General features: G+C 32.0%; 2 protein-coding genes across 3 annotated transcripts in view; both read left to right on the forward strand.

Annotated features, from left to right (window-relative positions):
* Positions 1-13,482, forward strand: part of LOC131847068 (protocadherin-like wing polarity protein stan) — a 122,387-nt gene that overhangs the window by 92,533 nt on the left and 16,372 nt on the right. The window lies entirely within an intron of this gene.
* LOC131847073 (calcium uniporter protein, mitochondrial) overlaps positions 1-13,482 on the forward strand; it is a 139,508-nt gene that overhangs the window by 7,176 nt on the left and 118,850 nt on the right. The window lies entirely within an intron of this gene.

A 13,482-nucleotide genomic window follows, 5' to 3' on the forward strand; every position in this document is an offset into this window, starting at 1 on the left:
GTTATTAAACCATCACCAGGTTATAGTTAGGTTTGATCTGGAGTGTTACAAGACTTTATAATTTAAAAAGAATAAATCTAAAATTAAATTAAATATAATGACTAAGCTAAGTATTCATAACAGTAATATAATTACTAGCAATAATTTAATAGCGTTATTTGAATACAGATCACAATTTAAGTAAGCGAAGCTTATATTAACATTTTATTAATATTACTTTAGAGACTTATTGCTATTTAAACTATCGTAACAGGATTCTAAAACTTCAAATTCTTCAAATACCATTTCCCCAAATTTTCCCGGTGTGGTTTTTCCTTGTTCTAAATTTTCATTTACATAATAAAACTTTTTTTCAAAACTATGTGGGTCGGATGATGTTTTTTCTCCCGGTATTATAACTTTGCTAGTTTCTTGTTCCTGTTCATTTGAATTATCTTTCATCTCTATAGTAACTGTATCATATTCGTTGTGAGACGTGTCATTTTTCTGCATGCTAAAATCATTATTTAGTTTTACGTCATGTATTGTTTTTAATTTTTTTTTATCCTCTTCATGATCTTTATTTTCAAAAGGCGTTTTTACAATTCCTTTGCTGTAACTTTCCAATCTACAAATTTTATTTTTAACAGAGTTTTCATCATCACCCACTAGTGGGGGGTCGTCTATTTTAAATGGCTGCTTTCTAAATTTGTTACGGAGATTTTTATTGTCATCGGTTCCAGTTAATTCTAACCGACTACTGCAACTATTTGACTTTACCAATTTAAACTTAAATCCAGGGAAGCCTTCAGTACGTTTAGCATCTTGATTACTCATTGATTCTGATGACGATTTAAACAAACTACTCGATTGCTTTTCTGTCAGCATTTCTTTATGCTTATCAGCTATTAGACATGAGCATTTATTACCTCGGCATTTGGTTTGGCATGAGTAGCAGTCCCTACTGCAATTTTTTTGTAAACTCTTAATTTCTTCCATTATAGCCTTAGTCATAGGACTTACTGTAGAGCCGGTTTTTGAATTTAATACCTTTCCTCCATAGTACGTTATAGAAGTTCCGCATTCTCTTATTTTTCTTAATATATCTGGACTCACATATTGACTTTCACAACACAGATCTTGATTCATTGAATCACATAAATATTCATCACTTGAACTGTATACGTTATCCTTCAGATTCTTTTGTGAATAAGGGCTCAATCCATCAGTTTCATATTCATTATTAGAACTAAGATCTCCACTCGACACGCCGCTTGAAAGACTAGCGTTATCCCATTTTTTGTTACCGAAATTTGTATCAATTGTTAACTGACGAATTACTTTCTTTCTTCCACCCATTTTGTTTCCTTTAGATTCTTCATTTAAATTTCTGTAAGAAGTAGCTCTTCTTGTTAAACCAATAGATTCTTCAACTAATGGAGGATCTTGGCTCATAGGACTTTTCATTTTCAAAGTATCTTCGAAAAGATTTCTTACTTTTTTTACTGTATCTGGATTTGGTAGCTCTTCTTCTATTATTTCTTTATTCACTCTAATAGGATGGTAAAAAAAATGTCTGCGTATAGCATTTTTTGATTTATCAACCTGTCCTGAGTTGTTATCATTTCTCTTAAACAGCGTGGGTGGAATTTTACAAGTATCTGGATTTTGATTTTTCCTCGGTACTGGTTCCACTTTTGTTCTAACAGGCTCTATTATCACTATATTATTGTTGACTAAGAGTTCTTGAAAACTGTAATTTTGTAAATATTGCAGTAACCCATCAAATTGGGCTTCTTTTCGATAGTTTGCTATCATACTATTTTTAAATAGTTCTGATTTCATTACTTTATACCGAACATGGTCAAATTCATCACAACCTTTTTCGTAACTCTTGGCTTTTATTAGTGTAGCTTGAGTTTTTTGATTTTGGTTATCCTCACATGTTAATTCCACAATTTCTATTTCCGGCGTATCTCTACATTCTAATTCAGCAGGTTTTGGCCTTGGTTTGTCATAAGTTATTTCTTCAGGATTTTTCATAATTTTCTCTGTAGGTCTCTCTTCAATTTCAGAATCACTTTTTACTTTTTCCGTTTCGTCTTTCCATAGGTTTAACTTAGATTGACTTATTTTTCTTATACTATCTACAATTTTTACATTTTCTAGTGATTTAATAATACTTCCCACTGATAATTCAGGTGACGGCCAATTACCGTCGGTATTACTTTCCTTTCTATACGTATTTGTATTAGTTTCGTTGTTACTGTACATTGTTTCGTTTTGATCTATTTTAATATCTTGTTTAATATTTTCTTTTGATTCTGATCTTTTCTCTATAAGTCTTGACCAGTAATTTTTAACTGAATTTAATTTTTCTTGATACTCTATATCTGTTTTTATTGCATTATGTAATTTTTCTTTCGCTTCACTGCATTCCTCATGCTTATCTGTTGTTATTTCTGATTTTCTGACATTGTTTTGTGTTTCGTTTTCTTCTCTTATGTTATGTTTCTCTGTGTTAACTGGCGCATCTTGTTTTTTGTTTTTTGAATCTACAACTTGCAGAATTTGAGGTCGCGTCATATTCGTATTTGATTTTTTAAAGTTTATTACAGAGTAATCTTTACAACTTTTTAAATTATTATCTTTAATTATTAATTTGCGGGGTGGTTTTTCGAATTTATATTGAGCACAAGAAATTTTATCACTCGTATCCTTTTTGAGTTTTGGTATTGTGGTTTTGACCACCTTATTTAGTTTTATAGTTATAAAAGGATCTTTAGGAGTATAATAACTGGAAGTATCGACTGAGTTGTAACTTATGACCTCGTTTGTTATTTTATTAGCTGTTTTATTTTTTTCAAATGAATCCGGGTTTTTATTTATAAATTCTGCTGTAGAAGTTTCACTTATAATTTGTTTATTTAGTTGCGATTCTTCTGGTTTTGTGCTTGATTTATTTTGATTTTCACACGAATTTTGATTTAACGGTGGGTTAATAACTATGGTTTGATGACCACTCAATGGTACCAAAGCTATATTAGATTCAGCGGATACCTTGAATGATTGAACTCGAGATAACAGAGACTGAATATTATCTTCGTTCTGGGCAACTTGATTTATTTGCGTGTCCTTAGATTTATTGATGGTATTTTCTACGGTACTTGGACTTGGAATACGATTTATATCATCATCTACAGGATCTCGTTGTCGCAGTGAATAGTGCTTTTTGATCCCGTATCTTTTTTTTTCTTGTATTGAATTATTTATGTTGTCGTTTGATAACGATTTTATTCTATTGATTTCTGGCTTATATATAGAATTTGTTATTTTTAAACTTTCAGATTTCGTTATAAGTTTATTGTTGCGAATAGTTCCTTCTATTTCATTTATTTCTCTCTCATTTTGGTGGGTGTCTGAACTATAATAAATTGCGTCTTTATCATCCCGATTAGAACTTTCAACTGTTATGATAGAGTTCAAGTCGTCTTCTAGTCTTGCAAAACTGTTTATTATATCTGTATCTGAATATTGTGCAATACACGGAGTAATAATATGTTTTATGTTATTATCGCTATTGATTTGCGATTTATTTAACTGACCATAATTTTGATTGCCTTTGTTAGATAAAATTTCATGAAAATGCGTATGCGCTATTTCGTAGGTATTTTCACAAGGTACATCTTCTGGGTCTTCCTCGCGTAATTGCGCATCAATGCGTTCTGACTTTCTTAAGCATTTACTTATATTAATATCGGGTAAGGAGTAGTATTGATTTTCTATTAATGTTGTTACAAATGGCTCAGTTGTTATGTTTTTGGAAGAGGTACAGCTACTTCTTACAGAATGTCTATCGTTGTCTAAAAATGTATTACTGACGTAAATATCTTCAGGTTTATTTATATCATTAAATAAACTTCCACTTTTGCTTAGGAAGGAATCTCTTTTAATATCCGCGAAAGTTTGTTTTTTATTTACTTTTGTGTATATAGTATCACTTTCCCCGTTATGGTTTTCAGAATGTACAGTTCGTGAAGTGACAGATATATTCTCTTTAAATTGTGAATCGCAGTATTCATCAATTTTTTCAGCTAATGAATTAGCAAGATACTCTAATTTATGAGACTTATCAGCAGAAGAAGCAATTGAAATAGATATATATGACGTTATACTATCGGGAGGGCTCGATCTAATTTCATCGTTCTCAGAGGCTACTGAGTGTTCGTCTTGTTCAGTGTTAAGTACACTAGACTTATTTAATTCTTCAGTCCTATTTTCATTACCATTTGTTATAGTTTTGATAGATACTTCCGCATATGAATTTCTATCGTTAATGGTTTCAAGCTGACTTGAATGTTGTTCGTCCTTTTCACTATGTGCTATTGATAAGCTATCGTTTGTTAGAGATTTAAGAGTGTTATTTTTAGACCTTTGAGTGTCATCAATATCAGTATCATGATCATCAGTTGTTACATATAATTCTTTACTACAATTTGGGGATACAGCAGATCGCTCTGTTTCAGGAGAAGTATTATCCTTGTAATGTTTCCGATGTGCTTCGAAATTATAATGTTTCCTTACGTAGTTTGAGTCTAAACTATCGATTTCGCTCGGGTTGCGTGAGTGCCCGATGCTATCTTCGGAAAGATTCGTCTGTTTTGTTTCTTCGTTTAAATTAGGCCAACTCCCACTGACAGATCTAGTGCGATGGCTCCCGTTTCTTGATGGGGCGTCTTCTTTTTCGGACTTGTTACTTGATGGCTCTTGTTGAGTTTCACTATCTCTATGTCCGTTAATATCGCCAAAACATGAGGCAGTACTGTCAATGTAAATACTTTCTAAAACTTCTTCTTTCGTTTGGTATTTTGCACGTCCAGGTAACCTGAAAAATACAAGAGTAATAGTCTTCAGTCTTAGTACTTTATTATTATTAATAAATTTAAATAGTACTAATTAACATGACACTGATGAGTACTAAATATCATGGGAACATTTGATATGTTAAACAATTTGTAGAAATTTCGTAATAACATCGAAAATATTAATTATATTGTAATAATAACAGATAACGATCAATAAATATTTGTCAGTCAAATGTAAGCCAATCACATCATATCATGTATTATAAATACATAAATTATATAATATAATTAATTATACGCGGGTCTTCATAAACACTATCCAAATATATTTATTCACAAAAGCTTTATAATGAACGAAAATTAAAAATATAAATAGATAGATAGATATACCTATCATTTATTTGTTACTATCGTTTATTTGTTTGTTATAGTGACAAATTGCGTTTTTAATGAAATAACAAACGCATTTTGTCACAAATATTTTCAAAAATTGAATTCTCTAAAATATTGGTTATGTAATATCGTCCTTTAATTTGTGAACAAAACCATTTAATCATCGAAATATTACATTTAGATTATTATTATTTATATAAAAAAGAGGCGTATGGTATGTGTCATGTATTATAAATGATATGTAGCATTATGACGAAATTCATGTCTATATAACGAGGCACAATGATTAAGTTTGTTTTAAAATTTGATTAACCTAATCTTAACAGGACTACTCGAAGAGCAATAGCTTGCAAAAAGTAATAGTGAAATCGAGTCACTAGTGCTTGAATCAAGATTTGATTTAATATAACTTTATGTATATGATGAATAAAAAACACAGCGTGTAAAGAATAAGTATTGCGTATACTGCTAAAGGAAAAAAGGCTGCTAATAAAGGAAACTAATTACCTGAAAATATTGGAAAGGATATCATGTATTTCTTATATGACAAGCCCAGTTAACTAACAGGCCTTTTAATGTTGTACAACAATCTAATATTATCTGCAACATCATCATAATTGATTTTAAAATATGGAGGGAGATGCTTAAATAATTTAGATATTACCTGTCTTTGAAGCAAGGCTTGTCGAACAGGCGGGCACGCGGTATAAGTTGAGACCTTTTACTTTTGGCGTGATTTTGAATTTGAAGGTCAGTAAAGGTTTCTTCCCTTATTACCGCTAGACTTCTACTTCGCCTTAAATTAGAACCTTCAGGCTCTTTATGCTTGCACAGTCTTCCGTAGCTGCCGCTGAATTCGGTATCGGAGTTTGAGAATCGCTTCTGCAGCAATTCTTCCGCAGCTTTTGATCGTGTTAAATGTTGATAGAATTCGTCCTGTGGCAGTTGTACAGGAATTTTATAGTATTCAGCCAATTTGCTCTGATACTTTTCGTGTTTCTTGTTCTTACTCTCGCATGTATCTTTATCCTTGTCTTTGCTCTTGGACAGTTTCCTCTTTTTAGGACGTTCGTCTAAGCTTCTTTTTAACTCTAGGGAATTCCGCGGTCTGTCAAACTCTAGCGTTTCCGTAGGATTTTCAAAGTATTGGATATCACCGACGGTATTTGCCGCGGGCTTGTGCTCGTCCTGACTCGATTTCCTTTCGACAAGTTCTCGAAGGCGGCTTCTTGTGGAACTGCTATTAGACGTAACACTTTCGGGTCGTCTGTGTGGATATTCCAAGTTCGACGATGATCGTCTGAAGAGGCTTGTCTTTATAGAGCCGAAATCGTTATCGTCGTGACAAGAAGCCGCTGAGAAGTTCTGTGTTCTTATACGGTCAACGTGATTCTGGCTAGAATACGACGCGACCGAGTCCACCGAGTGCCTGAAACATAGATAAGATTAAGATGTAGGTTTTGCCGTTACGATAATATTGTTTGCTTAGTACATTATTTTGGTTGAATTGACTCATAGCTTTTAATATAGTCACATCGTTCAAATATTGATAAAGGACGTCAGTGTAATTTATCGCTCGACATAAGTCTTTGTAAAGCTGCTTGGGATTTGATGGTGCATGGAGATTTCTTTACGCTACTTAGGTGACGTGTCGCTCAGTGACTATTGGCGTTAGGCCAACGTCTGGCTATTTGATAACAGTGTTCTTGTCATATATGAAGACCTAAATTCAATGGTTCAATATATGTATTCGTTTAATGTAGTAAAAGGATAAACATAGTTGTTATTATATTCAAACTATAATTAGGAAGTAATCATAGCACCAATCATACTTTAATATTGCTATATTATATAATTTTACATTTTATGCTTTATACATTTTCCCTATAGCTAAAATTAATTAATAAGAGTAGAAGGATAATGTGTATTTCATAGTCTGCTAAATATTGTTTTGTTAGGTTGCAGACAGCGATCACAACTAAGTATTATTTTTCTTATTGCATATCTACAGTATAAAAAAATTACATGTCTAAATTTCATACATTAATAAATTTTGAGTTTTTAGTTTATTTCGTGAAGGCGAGTTTAGTAATTCTAATATTGAAGTCCGCAGTCAATGACATGCCTTCAAAATCTATTTGACACCATGCCAAAGTGTGTTTGTTTTAGTAATGAAGATCCGACGATTACTATACAATGAACTTTAAGAATTGAATATTGAAGTGAAATGCTAGATTCATATATCAATACCACATCTACAATACCGTACGTATAAATAAAGTACAGAAATTCCGTACATTTTACACATTCGTTGCTTCAGTTCATGTGTTTTAAAATTCAAATGTCTTCTAATTGTCATTTTATTTATGTAACTGAATGGCTAGCAAGCTGATGGGGATGTTACATGAATAGCATCCCAGACATACACATATTACGGCGTCCGTAGTATTCAACTCCGAAGGACTCTAAGGTCACGCTTCCATATCCTGTAATTGCACTGCTGATATGGCGATAAGGGAAAAGATACCTTCAATCCAAAATAGCTTACAAAGCAAGCTTTGGTTGCTGAATTAACTATATTGATTATAAAATCGTGCTGTAAAACGTACTGTACTAATTTATATATGTTTAGTTTATTTTATATGTTTAGTATAGACACGTCTACATATATATGTACTACATTACGACACTAGTTTTTCTCTGGTTAGAGTCGCGTTTATCCTCGGGATTGTCTATAAATATTCATAAGACTAAGACTAGGTCGTCGTAAGCCGCTTTATATATGTACGGCGTTTTTTAATATATTGTGTAGAGGTTAGTGGAAAATATCTTGAATAAATATTATGTAATAAATATACAGATATTAGACACCACAGGTTGAAGTAAAATTCACAAGTTATGGAATATTCCTGTTGATTTTTTTCTCTTTTTCTGTGTTATTGAAATGGCTAATAAACCGTTAGTTAATCTGATGCTGAAAAGTAACTGCCGCTAACATACATTAGCAGCAGCACGCATTACGTCATCATGAAATCCTGTGGAATCCTTATTGTATTGTCTTTCCGGAGGATTAAGGTGTTATGCCTTATTATCGTGTATTTTTATTGTCATATCTCATCCTCCAACCGGTTAAGGTAACATCTATATCGTTAAAATATAGCTTACAAATCAAGCTTAGCTGCAAAATTAGATGAGACAGAGGTCAAATTAAATTTTTAATTCACAACAGATTGGCTAAATATCATCTGAGAAAAAAATGTTTACCTGCTTTGTTGCTAAATCAATAAGTCAAGTATAAGTTTTTTTATATATTATTGGAATGGAATAAAAGCTGACGGCCACGGACATCACGTGATAATGTGACTCCTGTGATACTACACAGGTGTTGCTAGTCTGGAGGACTAAGATGTCATGCCTCATATCCTGTAATTCCACTACCATATCGATCCATTTACCACACTTTCTACGACTCTTTACAACGCAAGCTGACTTGTTACTGCTATAGGTGAGTTACTCATGCAGACGACTTTTTACGAAGTGAAGCTTTGTAAGTAGTACATAACTTCTATAGTTATGTTACGTAGGTAAGTAAGAAGAGTGGATGCCGTTGCCCAGCAGTAGATTACAAATTGGGCTATTAAAATATATACATCAAACTGTAGGATAAACAAAATGTTCAACTGCAAAGTGGTTTCAATTTACTTAAATACAATTTAAAAGCGATGCCAAATTTGATGAGTGCTAGTAAATTTTCATTATAACTTTTCGTACATTTTCAGGGCGTACGATATACTAACGGATGTTATACTCATAAAATATTAACGGGTTCCGTGTATTCCTCCGCTTAGCAATGAATGTTTCGCCATATTTCACCGAAAGCGTATACAAAACTAATAGTATTTGCAACTTAGTAAATTAGTTGTAGTCATTATTATTAGTACATTTATTGGTTTTTGTTCATGAACAAATTGGATTATATCTAGCTATTTCTAAATTAGAGTTGTGCAAACACATGGTTTTGATAAATTAGCTCATTTTCAAATTATTCATCTAGTTAGATATAATTTGTTCTACTGTAGACAAAAGAATATAACTAAAACAGTGCAAGTATGTTTGTAAAAGAGGGAGATCTATGATGAAACGAGATAAAAGGCACCGGTGTAGTCATAAATATTTTACTGACTAATGTTATATACAAAAGAGTTTTTAACAATGTTACTTTCAATAACAAGTTACAAAAAACAATCCAGTACTATTGTAAGTTATATACAAGTATCATATTGCCATAAGCACGTCCATTAAGGTTTCCCGCGCGTATCAAGTTCATATAGGCAAGAGTATCGGATACAAGAAGGCTTACAAAAAAACTGTATTCATAAAAATGAATATTCTCTAAAACTATGTCCTCGATATTAACGTGAACTTTCATGCAAAATTCGAATATGAACAATAATGGTTTCAGTCATACCACTGCCACCTAGTACCAAACTATTAAGAGTTTGTACTATAGATTCTATATATACTAAACTATTATATACTAAATAACTAATAGAAATTCTTAACTTTTTGTACTACGTGGAAATCGAATTCGTGACCATCAGAAGTGAGCAATACGTTAAACCGCTACTCCATCAAGATCGTCAGCATACTCAGTGTAAGAATACTTTATCTTCATGAAATGCACATCGGAATTGCATTGTGTAACATTTCCAACAACAAATCCTTTGATAAACCGAGTTTATTCCGTTGTCAGTTAAACTGTCGGCTCGAGTCGAAGTTGTTACGGCGCGACGCGAGGTTTTGATCACAGACATCGCAAAGATAACGTTCGCGACAACATATGTAAATTTATAGAGTTAAGATCTTATATTTCTAATAGATAAAGTCGAAAGAAATGTAATATTAAAACTTCTTATCTATTATCTGCTTAAAATAGTTGCACCATTTGACCTAAAATAATTACAGCCCTTGACCAGGGGTCGCCGTCGTCATCAAATGTGAAATTGTCTAGTTGTAATAGATATTAATAAATTTTCATTAAATTCATATTTTAACTGTGGATCCGATTTTTTATGATTATTATCTTTGGAAATAGAAGATCGAAATGGAGAAACGTGTATACGTTTTGGTGGATCATGGCGAACTTAATATACCTTACAACTACCCTAAACATGTTGAAAAAGTCACAGAACCACGAATAAATAAAGAATATACCTGAATTGGTTTTTAATGTGCTTTATTGATAACATAAGTAGGTACAGCAAATCAAAACAATTAAAATAAAATAATTTATACATTTAAGTCTATTATGATACAGGCTCTTATGATATGGTAAACTACCGTCAGTTCAGAGTGCTTTCCAGCTAAGAAGATCTAACAAGAAACTCAGCTCTTATTCGTTTCAAATGAACTTGTACATGATTTCAAAAACAGACTCTATTTTAAATTAAATTAGGGAAAATGTAGCGACTAACAGCAGAGTTAAGTATCATCTCATTTGAGTATAGGTATTTTACTGTCACCGCAATATGTGGTAACCGCAAACGGAGGCTGTTAATTAAAACAGTGTTTTCAATGTTCACTGACATGGCATACGAATTGGCAACGTAGTCAAAATGAATTAAATCATTCTGGTACTTTGAAATCACCTTACTTAATTACGAGGTACATAGCTTCGTTGCTTTTAATTATAATTATTACAATGCTTTGAAAGGAGAAATAGAATGAGGACAGGGTACTTTGATCATGCATTAAAAAAATCCAGAGAAATAAAAAAACAGAGAAAATAAATTACCTATTTTTAGAATATGACGCTCAAAAGAGAGCGAAAGTCCCGATACGAATAAATGATTTCGTGTTTGAATTCTTATTCAAACACTACTTTGAAAGCAACACTATTAGCGAGTAGAAAGATATATTCAGCAATGGGAATTTTCATGATGATGATGATAATACTTTAATCATATTTTAGTAAGTGATTATGGTCAATATTCAAAGCGGTAATAAAATTTATGTTTACATAAAAGCGGTCAATTTAACTAAATGCTTCCTTAAAGCTGAAGTGAACGTAAAATATTAACTACAGGTTGTAACTCTTCAGAATGAAATTTAAACTATACCACTTGACTATACTAATCATAACAGTATGAGTGTGCAGGTATTTAGTGTTGTATTATATTTGTCATTGAAATCATTATTAGTTAATTAAAAAGAATACCCGTAGTTTTTAATAGACAAAAGTACCTATATACTACACTATTCGTCGCTTTCTTATATATGTACTATACCTCAGATTTATTTTTTTATATGTACATATATATTGTACACAAATAAGTTTTAGATATTTATTAATAAAAAAAGATTGACAATAGCTTAGCTTAATCCTATAAGAATTATCTTCCAAATAAACAGTAGAGCTTACTTGCTCGCAATATTATGGCCAGCTAGAAATGAATGAATGAATAAATGGCCCTAAAATACGTATTAAATTATCACATCTATCACGCCGATTGTTCTTGAATCAGAAATCAAGATTACGATCACGTCTATGACTTTATCTAATGCAGTTGGATTCTCGATACATTCACAACTTTGTAGATGTGTTAAACGGAATTGCATTTAGGAATTGTATGGAGAGTTTCTTGTTTTTGTATAGAAGGTATTACGGAAAAGATAGGTAAAGACGTAGTTTGTAATGTATTACTAGCAACTGTAATAATCGTTAATACTTAAAAATGTCTTAGCGAACGTCTTTTCTAAACTATTGACTAGAAGATTGTGAACTTATTTTTTTGTATTTTATGTCTTCGTCTTTGTGTTCTTCAGTATTATTAGAGTACCCAGCACTCTACATATATTGTAGGTATACCAATTTGGTTGAATTCGAAATTAATGTAATTTCAAGCTCCTTACAAGGTAGGCAAAGAGTAGTACTTACAAAGATGTACTAAACTACTATATTTGAAAGAAATTACATAATCGCATATACAATGTACGTAGGCCACTGTAACCTTGCTCTCATCAATCTTTCCAGGATATGTGGATAACGTAAATGTAGTGCCTGGAACAAGCTTGTCTGTTATTAGCGGTGCAGATAGTCGACCATGATTGCTTCTTTCGGTTAAGCGATTCCGCTTGTAGTAACCTAAAGCGACTAAGACGAATTACGGTTTGTTTACCCGTATTTTGGGTTTGTTTATAGTATAAGATTGCTAGCACAAAAAAAGGCTTATATAATAATTCAGTTGTAGTATTTAGTGAATGCGTTGTAAGAGCATAAATTTTATTGTGTAAAATTTTTGTTAAGTTTTCCAATTAAGCTATTACTTATGTCTTATTATTTATTACCAGCGTTTTATTACTTCTTTAGCAACGGTTAAATATATTTGAATTTTAGATATCGGGTTAGGCCACGTTAAAGTTTATGATCCAGTTGTTTAATTACGGTCATTACGCTTGCTATTCGAACGAATTTGCATTTTGCCCTTAAAGGTGTGAAAGATGGGTACTCTTTGAGAGGATTCACCTCTATAGAAAATTTGTCTTCACTACTCTAAGAGTTAACATGAATTACAAAGCTTTATTGTTACATTGTATGACACAAATTTATGAGAGATTACGCATTTCTTGTCTTGTTGCCAAAACGCATGACATGTTTCCGATGCACTGACTGAATCTATTCATTAATATCATTGTTCTGTGGCTATGAATGTACCTTAATAGATATTCACTGTAAACAACGAGGTTTTATACGTTTAGGTTCATTGTATATGTAGTATACGAGTATATATAGATTTAAAAAAATATATAGACGGAATTTTAAAAAGTACAATTCTCTTGCCTAAAATCTTAATTCTGAAAGTATTTTGACACGATTGAAATAGGTTTTTCGTACAATATATTCCTGTTTTACTACACCACATTAAATGTGATAAATTACCTTCGATGTACCTACAGCCCCTAATGATCTCTATTTCTCGCCAGGTTTCTTACCGTTATTGCTAAAATTATGAAGACAAATGAGTTTAATAATAATAAGAAGTGGGGTACCGGATTATTAGAATACATCCAGTCTAACATTAAATAAATCTGCCACCAGGTTTATTTAATGTTAGACTGAAATTAGGTAATATGTTTTTGTCAAAAAAAATTAAGAAATACCGAACTGGTAAGTATATAAGCTTCAGTACCTCAGTGCCACAATACAGTAATCCTACTTTTGTTGAAGGGAAAAATCTGAAGGTTG

Source organism: Achroia grisella, unplaced genomic scaffold (genome assembly GCF_030625045.1).
Source record: "Achroia grisella isolate CSIRO2021 unplaced genomic scaffold, CSIRO_AGI_Agris_v1 utg515, whole genome shotgun sequence".
Lineage (NCBI taxonomy): Eukaryota > Metazoa > Arthropoda > Insecta > Lepidoptera > Pyralidae > Achroia > Achroia grisella.